General features: G+C 44.1%; 1 protein-coding gene across 7 annotated transcripts in view; it reads left to right on the top strand.

The window, feature by feature from the left end:
* The window catches only part of CRTAC1 (cartilage acidic protein 1), a 695,955-nt gene that overhangs the window by 312,382 nt on the left and 367,479 nt on the right, over positions 1–16,094 (top strand). The window lies entirely within an intron of this gene.

The raw sequence follows: 16,094 nt of genomic DNA, 5'->3' as shown, positions 1-16,094 counted from the left end.
CTCTATTGTGTCAGCCACTTATTAAGGGCTTACAAGATTAATGTTTCTCAGTGTCATCTGTTTCACGCAATGCCTTTAGTTAATTCGTTATCTCTTCTATTAAATCTCCCCGCCTCTGTCTACTCAGCAGTATGAATGGGTCGATCGGCCCATTCATACGTGCAGTCGGGTAAATTGTAAGTGTATGAGCCCTTCTGCCAGGAGTGGCATTAGAAATCGATTACAGGGCTGCACTTTTACCTTGTTACCTGTTCTAGGCCTCTTTTAGCAAGATGAAGCCTTCTGAGCAGGCTGCCTGTGGGTAGCAAAGTTAACTTCAAACAAGCATGGGATTGGCTTGTTTTTGTCATTGGTGGGAATTCCACATTCCACTGGAAAGAGTCCGTTCTTGTATATGACAACTGCTCTTCTCTTTCTTCAGATATGTACTCATTTCATCAACCTCTTGAGTAATTAAACGATTGGAAAAGAATGAGCAAAATATCATAGAACAAAGCATGAAAATATAATAAAATAATACTGTGTATGTTCTCTAATCCGCATGTTCCTCTTTCTGTCTCGGTCTAATTCCCGTCGTGCTTCTCTCCAAGCTTCTTTGAACAATTTTTAGTTTTGAACACTTTCATTACGTGCTCACTCTCCACATTATCCCTTTAATGTCCATGTTTATTAGCCCTATGTCATAGCAGGTAATACGATTCATTAAACACAAGAGTACGTTTGAGGATAAACATGTTGCCAACCATTACAGAAACCATGCATATGCATGCCTTCTCTTCCTTGTTTATTGAATGCCAAAATCCACACAAGAAGATATATTCCCTGAATAAATGTTAGCGTGTAAAGGATGCCATTCGGAATTTGACATTTTAATCGTAATAAAATTGTTGTCGTTAGTGTCACACCACTCTAGGAAAGATAATGCTGAGAGCAACAGATGGAATATGCAGTAAATGTGGTACACACGAGTCCTTTAAATTCTGCAATGCTAATTGTCATGGTTTCCAGGTAGCTGAGAGGATTAAATGACCTTAAACTATCTTGTGGACAACCTTTCTCTATTTATGTCTTCCAACCACACTCTGATTGATGGCACGCTTGCCAGCTTTGCTGCACATTTGAAAGGATAATGCACATTTTTATCTGAAGCATTGTAGATGTTGTTGAATTGTATTATTTGATACAGCGTTTTGTTTTGGGCTGTAAACATTTTTCCAGGTGATGAAGATCCTCATTGAATAAAGAAAATATGAGCTTCCATATTTTGTAGGAAATATGATGCATTTTGGAATGGAGGGAATGAGTAATTGATTCTGGAAGCATACGAATTAACATAAGGGATATAATGCTAGTGCAGACATTTATAGATTGTAATTAATGCACAGGTAATTGTTTAATTGTACAAGTTTAACTGAAGAGTCGAGTACAAACTTCTGTGTTCGTGGAAGTGTCGAGATTTGATGCCATTTGAATTTAAAAAGAAAAATGTTTAAATTGCCAACACATGACTAATGAATGTTTTTCTGACAGCTTCAGAGACATAGAGGTCATAGGAATGGTCGGCGCTGGGCACATTACAGCATGATCCCGGCGATCGGTGTTTTTGCAGGGAAAATGCATTCCGACATAGTTTTTTTAAATGTCAATTGGTAAAGTTGAAAACAGAAATAGTTACCACTACATATTTGCATCCTTGTGTGCACATCAATATAAATAAGATGCATGTGCATTGTGTACAATGCATTATTTACAAAAAGTGTTCTGAATGAATGTGGTGAAAAACACTTTCTAAATGTTTCCCTTCGCATTTCCGACTTCAGCATATTTTGCATGACTTCGGGGGAAATGTTAAACATCTTTTGATTTAAAGCTTTCGTGACTTTACCGAAAGAACCAAGAATATGTTAAACATCTCTCAAAATTCCCAGCAAAATATAGAAATGTTTTCACCCAAATGAGAAAAAAAGAAAGTTAGAAAATATAGATGAAACAGTATAATAAAACTTGCACTCTCAATCTTGCGCCTATCCGTTATTGTGTTGTAACGTGCACTTGCTTGCTTTCAAAATTCCAATTTACGTGACCACATTAAACCAAACCCAGTGATCAGGTAATACTGTTTATGTTGCTCTTTGGCTTTTACATTGTACATCAGCATTACGTGTACAACACAGCAATCGAGGACGTACATTTTTGTTTCAATACCAAATAATAAATTAGATTATATATCATTTGTGCAGGATTACAAATAAACCTTGCACTGGCAAGGGTAATCAAGCACAATCAAATAACCCAGAGATGACTAAGCAAACATCTTTCCAACAACTAAGAAATGTACCAACACGGGCGATTACAAGCAAGAGAATATTGAGAGTTTATCTGCATTATGGCTTAAAATGTCTAACCATTAATTGTGGCAAATATGCAAATTGTATTTCGTATATAGATATTTTTAATACACTCCAGTTTTACATTCGTATTGCAAGTGCATTAATATTTCTCTCTTTTTCCCTATAACGTTATTCTAATTGTGCTCTCGACATCGCGCCGCGAGATGAAATGCCCCACTGCAGCTCGCACAGAGTGATGCACATTTGTGTGTCGGTGAAAGCCCCGCAGACATAGCCCCCCCCCCCCCCTCAGAACTGCTTCTGAAATACCTTCAAGTGACATTTGTGTCCACACTCTTGAGGCACGTGTGCTCTACTATCGAGAATAGAGTCCACCAGATTCCACTCAAACATATATTTTAAATTTCGATTTAAAGCTTTCGTGACTGCAAGTACTTGTGGTGAACATGCAAACAAACATGCTCTGATAATATATGCATTGTCTTTGAAACTGATTGAACTACACCAGAGACAGCCTTCTTTATGGCCTAGTCTCGCCATTGTCAGACCAGAGAACGCCAAAAGGTGAACAGTACAAAGACAATGCCACACGTATCAGAGCATTCATAGATTGTGTTTAACAGCTATATCATGGGACCTTTTTTTGCCAGTATCAACGTATGAAAAGTAAAAATGTCATCCTTTCCAGCAATAAAACAAGTTTTAAGATGTTCTAACACCAAATCGATACCTTTTTTCAAGATGTTCAAACACCAACTAGATACCTTTGGGGAAAAGGTATCTTAACACCTATTTTATTGCCAGATAGGGTAAAAACCTATTATTATTTTTCACACGTTGATACTGGCAAAAAAGGTCCCACGATATGGAACATGTATATTTACTGTGACGTAAAATATGTGAACCCTGCAGCTTGCCCATATTTAAAAGAAGGGGGCCATCTCACTCCTATCGTGTTTGTGTATTGTTGTATTGTTTGTGTGTTGTTGTTGTTGTACCTTGGTGACACGCCCCTACTGTACATCTGTGAACATGAGCTTCATACAGCTCATTGGATTCCTCCAGGATAAAAATAAAGATTTTGAAATGCGGGATAGGCTGCGACGTCCATCACTTATTTGCACTAATGACTGTATTTTGTCCTGCCCTATCCAACCAACATTTTTGTTGACATGGCTGTAATGATGTGGAAGGGGGAGATGATCCTTCAGTAGGAGGAGGGGAGGTTTTTCCTCCTCCAGCCCCGCAACGTTATGGGGCAGCTGTATGTAGGTGTGTATGTACTTGCGTAACTGATTTTGGTTGTGTATAAATGTGTGTTTATGTGCACAAATGCATGCCAATGTGAATTGTGTTTTTTTCGTCCAATACACTATTACCAGGGATGTCACATATGTGTTTGTGCTCTTGTTTCACTTGTATGAGGCATGTGCTAGCATTGATCAGGGCTGCCTCTGAACTATCTGTCATATGTTACGTGCTTCAGACCGGATGTTCAATGCCATTGAACATTTCCATAATTGTGGGCAAGTGTGGGTAAAAGTGTCTTCATAATTTGAAGACATTCCCTGCCCATAAAGCTGCCCATAAGAAGTGATAGTGTTGTCTCCTGGCATAAACAATATTTAATGTGCTTTTGTAAACATATGGTTGGAGAGATCGCATAAGGTGGTACCCATGAATTCTCCACAGTTTTCTATATGCACAATTGATACCCAGATGTTGTCAAGGAATTAATGGCTACTTGGTACTTAGCCACCGATTGTGTATCCCATTATGGCATCTTGCATGGAACATTACCCCTTGGACAAGTACTGTATAAGTAAGGTGGAAGAACAAAGACGATTGCAATGAGCAGAGTCTAAATAATTGAGAACGGGGCGAGTTGGTGTCATGCGGGGCACACGTGACAGATGGCACTTTAGTCTCTCAAGCTGGAATACCACAATCTGAAGATAAACGGTGCAATTTGCATGTAATATTGCAACTGAAAATAACGTTGTAGTACACGTTCCCTTCAACTAGTGCTCACACATGGGCCAATTAACGTTTCACTGGGCTCTGGAGCAAGCAATTTTTATTAAGTCACAAATTCAGCTTCATTCCGCTTGCAACGTGCATTTCATTGGCTTGGTGAGGTCACATGGTCGTCCTGGTAATGCTAAATCTAACATTGCTGTATTTTTTCAACACGTCTGATGGTAGAAAGGTGTTTAAGAATAAAACTAGTTTAAATTTATGCCTGAATTGGAACGGTGGCACAGTGATTAGTATATTGCACTGTTAATCCAAAATCCTGAGTTCAATTCCTGGCCACAGCTATGTGGTGTCTGCACTGGCTCTGAGCCTCTTCCTTTCACCGAGTCATACTGACCAACGTGGTGAAGTATGGTAAAATAACACCATGACTGGCAAAGTGTGAGGAGGATTCCACCCAGCAGTATATTGATGAAGGAGTATCAAATATCATTGCAGTACATTGCGTATTTACACAAATATAGTTTTTCCTTACATTTTCTATCTTTTGTACTTAAAGCATCGATGCATCATCTCGCTCACTGCTGCTGTTGCACGATCGCTGACAAGTCAGTGATTGTTGTGGTCAGCTTTTGTATGAAATACTGAATGTCATTTGCACTGACAGCTGAGGATCCCCAGCAGTGCCCCTGGAGAAAAAATTGATGTAGACCTATGGCAGCAACCCGTCTAGTATGAGACGCGTTTCATTTACTACTCGATATGAGATCTGTGCACTTGGGCCAATGCTTGTAGGCTTTAACAAGCGCAATTTTCTCATTCACGCTTGGCTGAGGTGCATTATGTTCATCAGTTTTTTTCTCCCTTTGGGTTGTCATTTAATAACGAGCAGGAACCCGCGGAACATTCCGCCAGGATTCTCCACTAAGTGACGGTGACGTCAACACAGCGCCTGTGCCAGACCAGGTGTTCTTTGAGGCCACGTGAAGTGTCGAAGGCTCGCTGACAGGAGGTCTTGAGACAGACCCAGGTGCCATGGGTTTACTGACTGGGATGACTACTGGTAGATGCACCAGCTATACCCCCAACCGTGCCAACTTGCTTTATTTTGCTGCCCAGCACTCCGCTCGTTGTTGTGAGCTTCGCTCCTCTGCCCTCCGTTGTTGGTGGAGAATGACTGCCTCCAACTGCCCAGTAGCAGCGTCCTTCTCACGAGCCTCCTCCATAGAGGCCGGTCTTGACACCGCTGGTACCAGTCATTGGCAAGTCCACTCAGCTCCAGATCTTCGTGTACCCTATCAGTCCACCTCTTCTCCATCCCATGTCGTGCCCGTTTAACCCCCTCTATGCGGCCAAATAGAAGCTGCTTGGGCATGTGGTAGCTATACATGTGGGCTACATATGACTCATACACACACAACAACAACAACAACAACCGCCATTCGCCACTAAGTGGTAGTGACGTCACCACGACGCTTGTGCCAGTCCATGTGCACCTTGAGGCCACGTGAAATGTCGAACGCCCACTGGCAGGAGGTCACAGGGCAGACCCAGATGCCACAGGTCGACTGACTGAGATGATCGAGATGACTGGCTGATGCACCACCTGTACCCCCTACTGTGCCAACTTGCTGTGCTTTAGCCACCCGGCGCTCCGCTCGTTGTTGTGAGCGTCGCTCCTCCGCCTTCCGTTGTTGTTGAAGGGCGACTGCCTCCAACTGCCTCCAACTGCCCAGTAGCGTCCTTCCCGAGCCTCCTCCATTGAGGCCAATCTTGACATCGCTGGTACCAGTCATTGGCTTGTCCACTCAGCTCCACATCCTCCTGTACCACATCACTCCATCTCTTCTTTAGCCCGTGCCGCGACCGTTTAACCCCCTCTATCCGGCTGAACAAAAGCTGTTTAGGCATGTGGTGGCTGGGCATGCGGGCTACATGACCCAGCCAATGCAGCCTTGCCTGCCGGAGTAGCTCACCGATTGGACTTTGCCCAGATTTTTCAAGGATTTGTGAGCCCCTCACACAACCCAGCCTGGTTAAACCCAGGATGGATCGTAGGCAGGCCAGCCTAAATGTTTCTAACCGGCAAAGATGCTCCATTAAGGGGGTCCACGTTTTGCAAGCATAGAGAAGGGAGGGAATGACCATGGCCGAGAAGACCTGAAGCTTCGTGCGGAGTGACAGACCAGGTAGCTTCCACACAGCATTACGCAACCGATGAAAATATATTGCCGCTCGACTGATTCGAAGTGAGACCTCTGCTGTTAAACCTGAGCCGGTCATGAGCACGCTGCCCAGGTATGGGAAACTCTTCCCTCTCTCCACAACTGCCCCATCACCGATTGGGAGTTGTGGGGGTGGAGTGTCCGATGGTAAAAAATACCTAGGCAGGTGCTTAGTTTTGGTGGGGCTGATGGTAAGGCCCCACCTGTTAGTGGCACGTTCCAGTTTCAGCAGCAGCGTCTCCAACTCCTCTGAATGAGCAGCAATTACCAAATCATCGGCATACATAATGTGGTTGACCAATAGGGAGCCATCTCTTGACCGCACCCGGGCATCGATCAGCCTCCCATTATATCTGTACCAAATGGAAATTCCCCCGGTACAGCTATTGAAGGCTTCACGAACCACGTGGTCAAAATAGATGTTAAATAATGTGGGAGCCAGAGGACATCCCTGTCGCACCCCAAAGGGAATGGTTCTGACTCCCGGCCACGTAGTTTTACTCGGGCCCGCTCACCATCATGAAGGTCCTTAATGATGGTGAGCAGAGGGTCAGGGACTCTGAAAGCACGAAGAACAACCCAGAGCCCAGGCCTACTGATGGTATCATAGGCCTTGACCAGATCAATAAAGCAGAGATGTAGGTCTTGTTGGAATTCCCTACACCTCTACTGTAGCAGACGAACAGAAAATATGGTATCTGTGTAGGACTGCCCTTTCCTGAAACCGCATTGGGGCTCCGCAAGTCTCTCCTCCACCAGCACCCTTTCAGCGCTGGTCGTGTGCAGTGAAGACGGCGAGATGATCCTCCTCGCTTGGCGTGCCGGCCTTCATTGGACCCAGGTCCCCCACACATGCAGCCACATTGGGCCACTGACGAGGAGAGATAAACCTCTCTCTCAGCCGATTCTTACTGATTACTCGGGGCCTTGCTCTTGGAAATCCCTTGGCTCTCCCACTCGTCTGCACGGGACGGGGGTTCATCTAACACCACCCGGCGACGAGGAAGAGACCTCTTCCAGCCAATTCTTGCCCTGGCTCCCCACAACCACCTCGCTTTCGTCACGGGGTCCCCCTTAAATACCTCTTTCGTGACTCCCCCCCCTTGCTCGGACCCGCCTTTGTTCCCGAAGGTACCCCCTTACAGCACCCGTGCCATGACATCATCCTCGGCTGTCAACTCGCTCGCACCTCCCTCTGTTCACTCCCTCATGGTTGCTCACACTACTCCTCTACACTGCTATAGAGTTAGTAGATACTAATATAGTCAGTGGATACTACTATTGAGTCAATAGATACGACTATAAATTCCATAGATACTATAGTCATTAGATACTATTGTAGAGTCAGTATTTCTACTATAGAGTTGGTTGATACTACTATTGAGTCGGCAGATACTACTGTTGCGTCAGAAGATACTACTACAGTCAGTAAATACTTCTACAGTCAGTAGATACTACTGTAGAGTTAGTAGTTACTACTATAGTCAGTGGCTACTATTATAGTCAGTAGTTACTATGATTGTCAGTAGATACTACTACAGGCAGTAGATACTACTATAGAGTCAATAGATACTTCTGTAGAGTTAGTAGTGACTACTATAGTCAGTGGATACTATCGTCAGTAGTTACTACTACAGAGTCGGTAGATGCTACTGTAGAGTCGGTAGATGCTACTATTGAGTCGGTAGATACTACCGTAGGGTCGGTAGATACTACTATAGTCAGTAGATAATACTACAGTCAGTAGATACCACTATAGTGAGTATATACTGCTGCAGAGTCGGTAGACACTTCTATAGAGTCGATAGATACGACTGTAGGGTCAGTAGGTACTACTACGATCAGTATTTACTACTACAGTCAGTATATACTACTATACTGTCAGTAGCTACGACTGGGCTCAGTAGATACTACTGTAGAGTCTGTAGATACTACTATAGAGTCAGTAGATAGTACTGTAGAGCCAGATCCTACTGTAGAGTCAAATACTACGATAGCATCACTAGATACTACTCACTCTATTGTATGTAGGGTGTGTAGGTATATATGCCTACGGGGGGGTAAAAATATTTTTTGAGAGGGGGGGCCGACAATTTTCGGAAATCTTTTAGATCAACTATTTACTGCCCACTTTCTATACATTTTTGGACTTCTGCAAGCATCTTATAATTTTATTGACGGACAAATGGACAGATAAATGGCACGTCGGGCTTTCACAATAGCTTAGTATTGTGTATGCAGATGTTATGTTTTTTAGATAAGTTTTTAAATATATTTTTTTCCGGGAAATGCCAGGTACTTTCTGCTAGTTATTATATAATATAAGATATAAGATTAATTTTGTACATCTGTCGATATTCCTTTTAGTAACCATTCCACCAAAGGACATTTGTTTCTTAACAACATTCCTGTCACGGACTGTTGTTTAATCTCCGACCTACGTGTTTCATCTCATGTCCAATGGAATTCATGTCAACGATGAGTATTTACGTATCCGTCTGATAGCTTCTTAGTCTTTTGTAACATTTATTAAGATTGACTGCGTTTTGATCCATCCAAAATAGCTTGCATATTGTGGATAAAAAGAAACAATTCTCGCACAATATGTGTTGCTGTTTGATAGAAATTACTTCTCTTTATAATCATTATCTACTGCAGGCTTCTTAGATTTATTATTTTCTTCCCCCCTAGCACTGGCCCTCCAATAGCATTTGTGATTGGCTTTGCCATCTTGCTGGACATATTTTTTGTTTGGCTTGTGTTTATCTTTCGAGTCCATCTTTGTAGTTTTGTTGTTTTGTTTTTGTAATGAATTCCATAATAACACTTTGTAACAAATGTTATATATTTTTTTGTTCCTGGGTAGTAAGTGTTATTTCCTAATTGCTTATGCCTGAAAGTACAGAAAATGGCTATTATTCCTCACAAACTTTGCTTTGGTGACCAGGACATTGATATTTTGAAATTTACCTATTTTCCAGAACATTCCAGATAGATTCAGTGCTGAGTAAATTTGGAGTAACTTCTAGAACAATCTAGAACTTTCCAGTAATATTAGTATAAATACAGGGGCCTTAAGCTCACCAGTTCAGTTTAGATCCAGCTGCCTAAGTGGATACATATCTGCATTTTTCTGAGATGGCATCAAGAGGCTGCAAGCATCCGGCAGACACATTTTGCTATGTCTGCGGCCAATTTATCAAGACAAGAGCGAAAAAATACTCTGTGGAAGCATCTGCTTAGATGTGTGAGGCATACAAGGCATATTTCGGCATGCCTGTCGGGGATCATGACAAACCCTGAGCACCTCATTTCACCTGCGAGCAATGCAAAAACACTCTGGAAGGTAAGATGGACAATTGTTGCTCGGAATTTTATGTTATAAAATTTACAAAAAAAATTGAAATTGTAAAAGTTTTCAATTTAAAAATGTTTTACAATTTTCAATGTTATTGAAAAAAATTCATATCTTAAAAATGTTGCGAGAATCTCTTACACATTTGTCATGGGTGAAATAAATGTTATTTTTGTAGGATAGTATAGAGGGGAAAAGAAAGCCATGAAGTTCGCTATCCCTTCCAAACGTCAGACTAGCAAGAATGCACCTGCTATCACGTATCTGAACCTTCCTTCATCCATTGCCCCAGTTCCACACTGCCATGAGCTCCCTGTACCCACTCCTCCGGAGAGACAGCAGCCATCTTTAGAAGAGCAGCAAGTCAGAGAGCGAGGAAGACGTTGTAGATCCAGATAAAAATTTCAGAGGTGGAGCTGAGGAGAGAAACCCATACTACCCCAACCAAAAATACCTCAACGACTTGATCAGAGATCTTGGTCTCACCAAGTCCAATGCCGAGGTTTTGACATCTAACCACAAGCAGTGGAACTTGTTGGATGAAAGTGTGCAAGTCGCAGATCAGAGGAAGCGTCACCAACCTTTTTGCAGCTTCTTCACCTGTCAAGATGGACTCTGCTTCTGCCACAATGTGACCAGTATGTTCGAGGCAATCAGAATCGCCTGTGTCTAGAATGAGTGGCGCCTCTTCATTGACAGCTCATCCAGGAGCCTCAAAGCCGTGCTGCTCCATAATGGTAACAAGTACCCGTCTATATTTTTGGTTCTTTCGGTAAAGTCACGTAGAAGGGAAACAATAAAATAATATAAAGCTGTGGTTTTCACACCTGATGATGATTGCTTGTGTTGCAGTCGAAACGTTGTGAGAATTTTATTGTTTTATTATTTGATTGTTTCCCTTCTACGTGACTTTACTGAAAGAACCAAGAATATGAATCCCTGCAGTCACGAAAGCTTTAAATCAAAAGTACCCATCTCTTCCCCTGGCTCACTCGGTGCACCTCAAAGAGGATTACAACACCATCAAGACCTTGCTGGACGCCTTGAAGTATGATGAGTACGGCTGGGAGTTCATCGGAGACTTCAAAATGATGGCATTCCTGATGGGTCTCCAAAGCGGTTTTACCACGTTTCCCTGCTATCTTTGCCTTTGGGACAGCAGGGACACCAAGGTGCACTACCACAGGTGGGACTCGCCCGAGTTCTCTGTGGGGAGGAACAATGTCAAGTGGGAGCCACTGGTGGACTCCCGGAAGGTGCTGATGCCACCACTGCACATCAAATATGGCCTTATGAAACAATTTGTCAAAGCTGTAGATAAGGAGTTGGCAGCCTTAAAGTACCGTCAAGACTGCTTCCCTAAGCTGTCTGAGGCAAAGGTCAAAGCCGGTGTCTTCGTCGGACTACAGATAAAGAAGATCCTGGAGTGCAATGAATTCCACAAGAAGTTCACTGGTAAAGAGATTGCGGCTTGGAACAGCTTTGTCGCAAATTGTTCGTGGCTTCCTGGGCAATCACAAGGTCGAAAACTATGTAGAGCTGGTTGAGACTGGTGAAGAACTATGGCACAATGGGCTGTAGGATGTCCCTCAAAGTCCATATCCTTGATGCTCATCTTGATAAATTCAAGGAGAACATGGGAGCGTACTCGGAGGAGCAAGGCGAGCCCTTCCACCAGGATATAATGGACTTTGAACGCCGCTACCAAGGACATTATAAAGAGAACATGATGGGAGACTACATTTGGGGGCTGATTCGTGAAAGTGATTTACAGTATAATCGTAAATCTCGAAAAACTACTCACTTCTAAATCCTTTGTAGTAATTTTTGTATTACTTTAGTATAAATACATGTTAATTTTGATTAATGTTTTTTTTTATGAATTCACGTGAATGAAAAGACACAAATTCGCCAGTTTTCTCATTGTCCTGGTCACAAAAGCAAAGTTTGTTGGGAATAGCCATTTTCTATACTTTTGAAGCATAACAAATTCGGAAATAACACTTACTACCCAGTAACAAAAATTGTGTTACGTTACATAGTGTAATAATTTGGTACATTTGGATATTCACACAATTCTTAAGAGTGCAAGGCTATCACGAAGCCCATTTGTTTCACAGCCTTTGGCTGTTTCATAGTAGGTGGGCGATGTTCCTGTGCATCATACCGCTTAAGAAACTTTCAGGTATGTTTTTTGAAAAGTGGTGAATACAGCCGCAGTATTAACCATGGAGGCCACCGGGTATCGAACCGCGAACCTCTGCAGCAAGCTTTGAATGCCCTTCCTACCTACTGGGCCACGTCACGCTGCCCCATGTCACATTCATGTTTGTTTATATTAATTCCATCAAACAAATCTCATATTGGCTAAGTGTTTACAACACATTTGGTTTGCTGTACCTTCAAGTATTTGTTCACCTAGTGGCCACCATCAGACTCCACTGTTATTGAGAGTGGGCCCTGGCATCGTCCACCGACACGGAATTTACTTTGGCAGGATGGTGCATACATTCAACATATAAGAATCTAAAATCTTAAAAATGTTTTAAACAAGTCTTACTATAATAATAAGGGTTAAAAGTCTAACTAACACCAAGGGGCTGAAGTATATAAAATTGAATAAATATCGAATATAAAATAGCTTTAAGATATAATTTAAAAATAAAAAATACAAATAGGTTAACATAGTTAATATCGGCAAGGTGTCATTATGTAGATAAAATGTTAAAATCAGTGTAAGCCCTTGGCCTTGTTTAACAGGCCAGCAGCAGATGGGAAGAAACTGTTTTTATGGCGTGAGGTTTTGGTCCTGATGGACCGAAGCCTTCTGCCGGAGGGGAGTAGCTGAAACAGAGAGTGTCCAGGGTGGGAGGAATCGGCCACAATCTTCCTCGCTCGCCTCATGGTCCTTGTCGTGTGCAGGTCCTCGAGGGTTGGTAGATTGCAGGCAATTACCTTCTCAGCAGTGTGGATGATACGCTGCAGTCCGCTCTTGTCCTTGGCAGTGGCAGCAGCGTACCAGACGGTTATGGAGGAGGTGAGGATGGATTCAATGATCGCTGTATAGAATTGCACCATCATTGTCTTTGGCAGGTTGAATTTCTTCAGCTGCCGTAGAAAGTACATCCTCTGTTGAGCTCTCTTGGTGAGGGAGCTGATGTTCAGTTCCCACTTGAGGTCCCGGGAGAGAATAGTGCCCAGGAAGTGGAAGGACTCTACAATTTTGACTGGGGAGTCTAACAGGGTGATGGGGGTGAGTGGGGCTGTATTCTTTCTGAAGTCCACAACAATCTCAACTGTCTTTAGAGCATTTAGCTCTAAGTTGTTCTGGCTACACCAGGTCACCAGGTTGTCAGCTTCCCACCTATAGTCAGACTCATCCCCACCAGAGATCAGCCCAATGAGGGTGGTGTTGTCCGCAAACTTCAAGAGTTTGACGGACAGATGATTGGAGGTGCAGCTGTTGGTATACAGGGAGAAGAGCAGTGGGGAAATGACGCAGCCCTGAGGAGTTCCGGTGCTGATGGACCTGGAGTCAGAGACTTGTGTTCCCAGCTTAACGCACTGCTTCCTGTCAGACAGGAAGTCTGTGATCCACCTGCAGGTGGAGTAGGGCACGTTCAGCTGGAAGAGCTTGTCCTGAAGCAGGGCAGGGATGATGGTGTTGAAGGCAGAGCTGAAGTCCACAAACAGGATCCTGGCGTAGGATGCTGGGGCGTCCAGATGCTGTAGGGTGAAGTGGAGGGCCATGTTAACTGCGTCGTCCACAGACCTGTTGGCTCTGTAGGCAAACTGAAGGGGGTCCAGGAGAGGGTCTGTGATGGCTTAGAGGTGTGCCAGGACCAGGCGCTCAAAATACTTCATTACCACAGATGTAAGGGCGACCGGTCTGTAATCATTTAGTCCTGTTGGCCTTAGCTTTTTGGGCACAGGGATGATGGTGGAGGACTTGAGACAGGCTGGTACATGGCATGTCTCCAGGGAGGTGTTAAAGATGTTGGTGAACACCGGAGACAGCTGGTCAGCGCAGTGCCTGAGGGTGGCTGGAGAGACAGAGTCCGGCCCGGCTGCTTTGCGTAGATTCTGCCTCTTGAAAAGTCTATTAATTTCTCCCTCCTGAAAGGAGAGAGTCGTCTCTGTAGTATGGGTGGGGGATGGGGCCTCCTGGGTGGGAAGGGGTGGTTCAGGACGGTCCAATTGTCTTTCAAATCTACAGTAGAACTCGTTCAGGTCGTTGGCTAGGCGGGAGTCGTTAGTGGTGTGGGGGGCTCTGGGTTTGTAGTTGGTGATCTGCCTGAGCCCCCTCCAGACAGAAGCAGCGTCGTTAGTAGAGAACTGGTGTTTTAGTCTCTCTGAGTACAGTCGTTTAGCCTCTCTCACCGCTTTGCTAAACCTGTTCTTCGACTCCTTGAATCTGTCTCTATCCCCACTCCTAAACGCTTCCTCCTTCTCCAACCTCAACCTTCTGAGCTTTGGTGAACCAGGGCTTGTTGTTGTTAAGTTCACCCTGGTACGTGTTGGGATACAGCAGTCCTCACAGAAGCTGATGTAGGACGTCACAGCCTCTGTGAGTTCATCCAGACTATTGGTAGCAGTCGTGAACATATCCCAGTCAGTACAGTCTAAGCATGCCCGCAAATCTTCCACAGCCTCACTGGTCCACTGTTTAGATGTCCTCACAGCAGGTTTACAGAGTTGTAGTTTCTGCCTGTATGCAGGAATCAGGTGGACCATGGCATGGTCAGAGTGTCCTAGTGCTGCTCGGGGGATGGCGTGGTAGGCTCTACTGACTGTAGTGTAGCAGTGATCCAGAGTGTTCCCTTCTCTGGTTGGGCATTTAATGAATTGTATGTATTTGGGGAGTTCGTGGCTGAGATTACCTTTGTTAATGTCGCCAAGTACGATAACCAACAAATCTGGATTTGCTCGCTCCACACTCAGAATCTGATCGGCGAGCATGCGTTGGGCCTCTTTAACCTGAGGACAAGGCGGCAAATAAACTCTGACCAAAATGAGCGACGTGAACTCGCGAGGTCAGTAAAACGGTTTACAGGTTATTAAAATGTATTCAAGAAGTGGAGAACAATGTTGCAGAATCACTGTGACATCTACACACCAGCCACTGTTAATGTAAAAACAAATACCACCACCTTTCGTCTTGCCGGAGAGTGCTATGTCATGATCCAATCTTACAAGATGGAATCCTGCTAGTTGTAGCGAAGTGTCCGGAATCAAATCACACAGCCATGTCTCCGTGAAGCACAAAACAGAAGATGAAAGAAAGTCTTTGTTTTTTACCATCAGTAGCTGAAGTTCATCCATTTTGTTGTACAGTGAACGTACGTTGGAGAGGAAAAAGCTCAGAAGCACTGTTCGGATCCCGCGTCTGCGTAGCCGTACTAGAGCCCCCGACCGTTTACCCCTTGGGCGGCGTTTCGCTGCTTGAGCAAAGCCTGACTAGAATTGACTAGAATGCCTACTAATTCTGCCACTGGAAGCAGAAAAGTAGGAATTAAATCCACAGGAGTTGTTTCCCTGATATATAAAAGTTCGTCTCTTGTTAGAGAACTCCGAAAATCTTGGCAAAACACTGATTTGACAGACAAAACAAGACAAAACAGGGCGCACCGACCGGCTGAGGCTACCATCATCGGTGCCATCTTCGCACCAGCACGGGTGTGCTGAACAGCAGGACTCTCTCACCAACACGGGTGTGATGAACAGTAGGCCCCTCTCACCAGCACGGGTGTGATGAACAGTAGGCCTCTCTCACCAGCACGGGTGTGTTGAACAGCAGGCCCCTCTCACCAGCACGGGTGTGATGAACAGCAGGCCCCTCTCACCAGCACGGGTATGATGAACAGCAGGCCTCTCTCACCAGCACGGGTGTGTTGAACAGCAGGCCCCTCTCACCAGCACGGGTGTGTTGAACAGCAGGCCCCTCTCAAGACAAAACTGGACAAAACAGGGCGCACTAACCGGCCGAGGCTGCCATCATCGGCGCCATGACGTATGTACTAAAGCCTCGTTTTTTTCCCCTCAACATATATAAGTTTTGTTTTGTCCACATACTTTCGATATTGAAACCTCTTCCAGACTGGAACCCATTACAGTAGCTTATGTCAGGAGTTGGTGTTGACAATTTTCAACATTTCCTGAATTACCCATTACAGGGGGTTATTACAC

Source organism: Petromyzon marinus, chromosome 11 (assembly GCF_048934315.1).
Source record: "Petromyzon marinus isolate PM22_M1 ecotype Great Lakes invasive population chromosome 11, UKy_Petmar_22M1.pri1.0, whole genome shotgun sequence".
NCBI lineage: Eukaryota > Metazoa > Chordata > Hyperoartia > Petromyzontiformes > Petromyzontidae > Petromyzon > Petromyzon marinus.
Note: the sequence above shows the minus strand (reverse complement) of the source record. Positions and strands in the feature narration are given on the sequence as shown.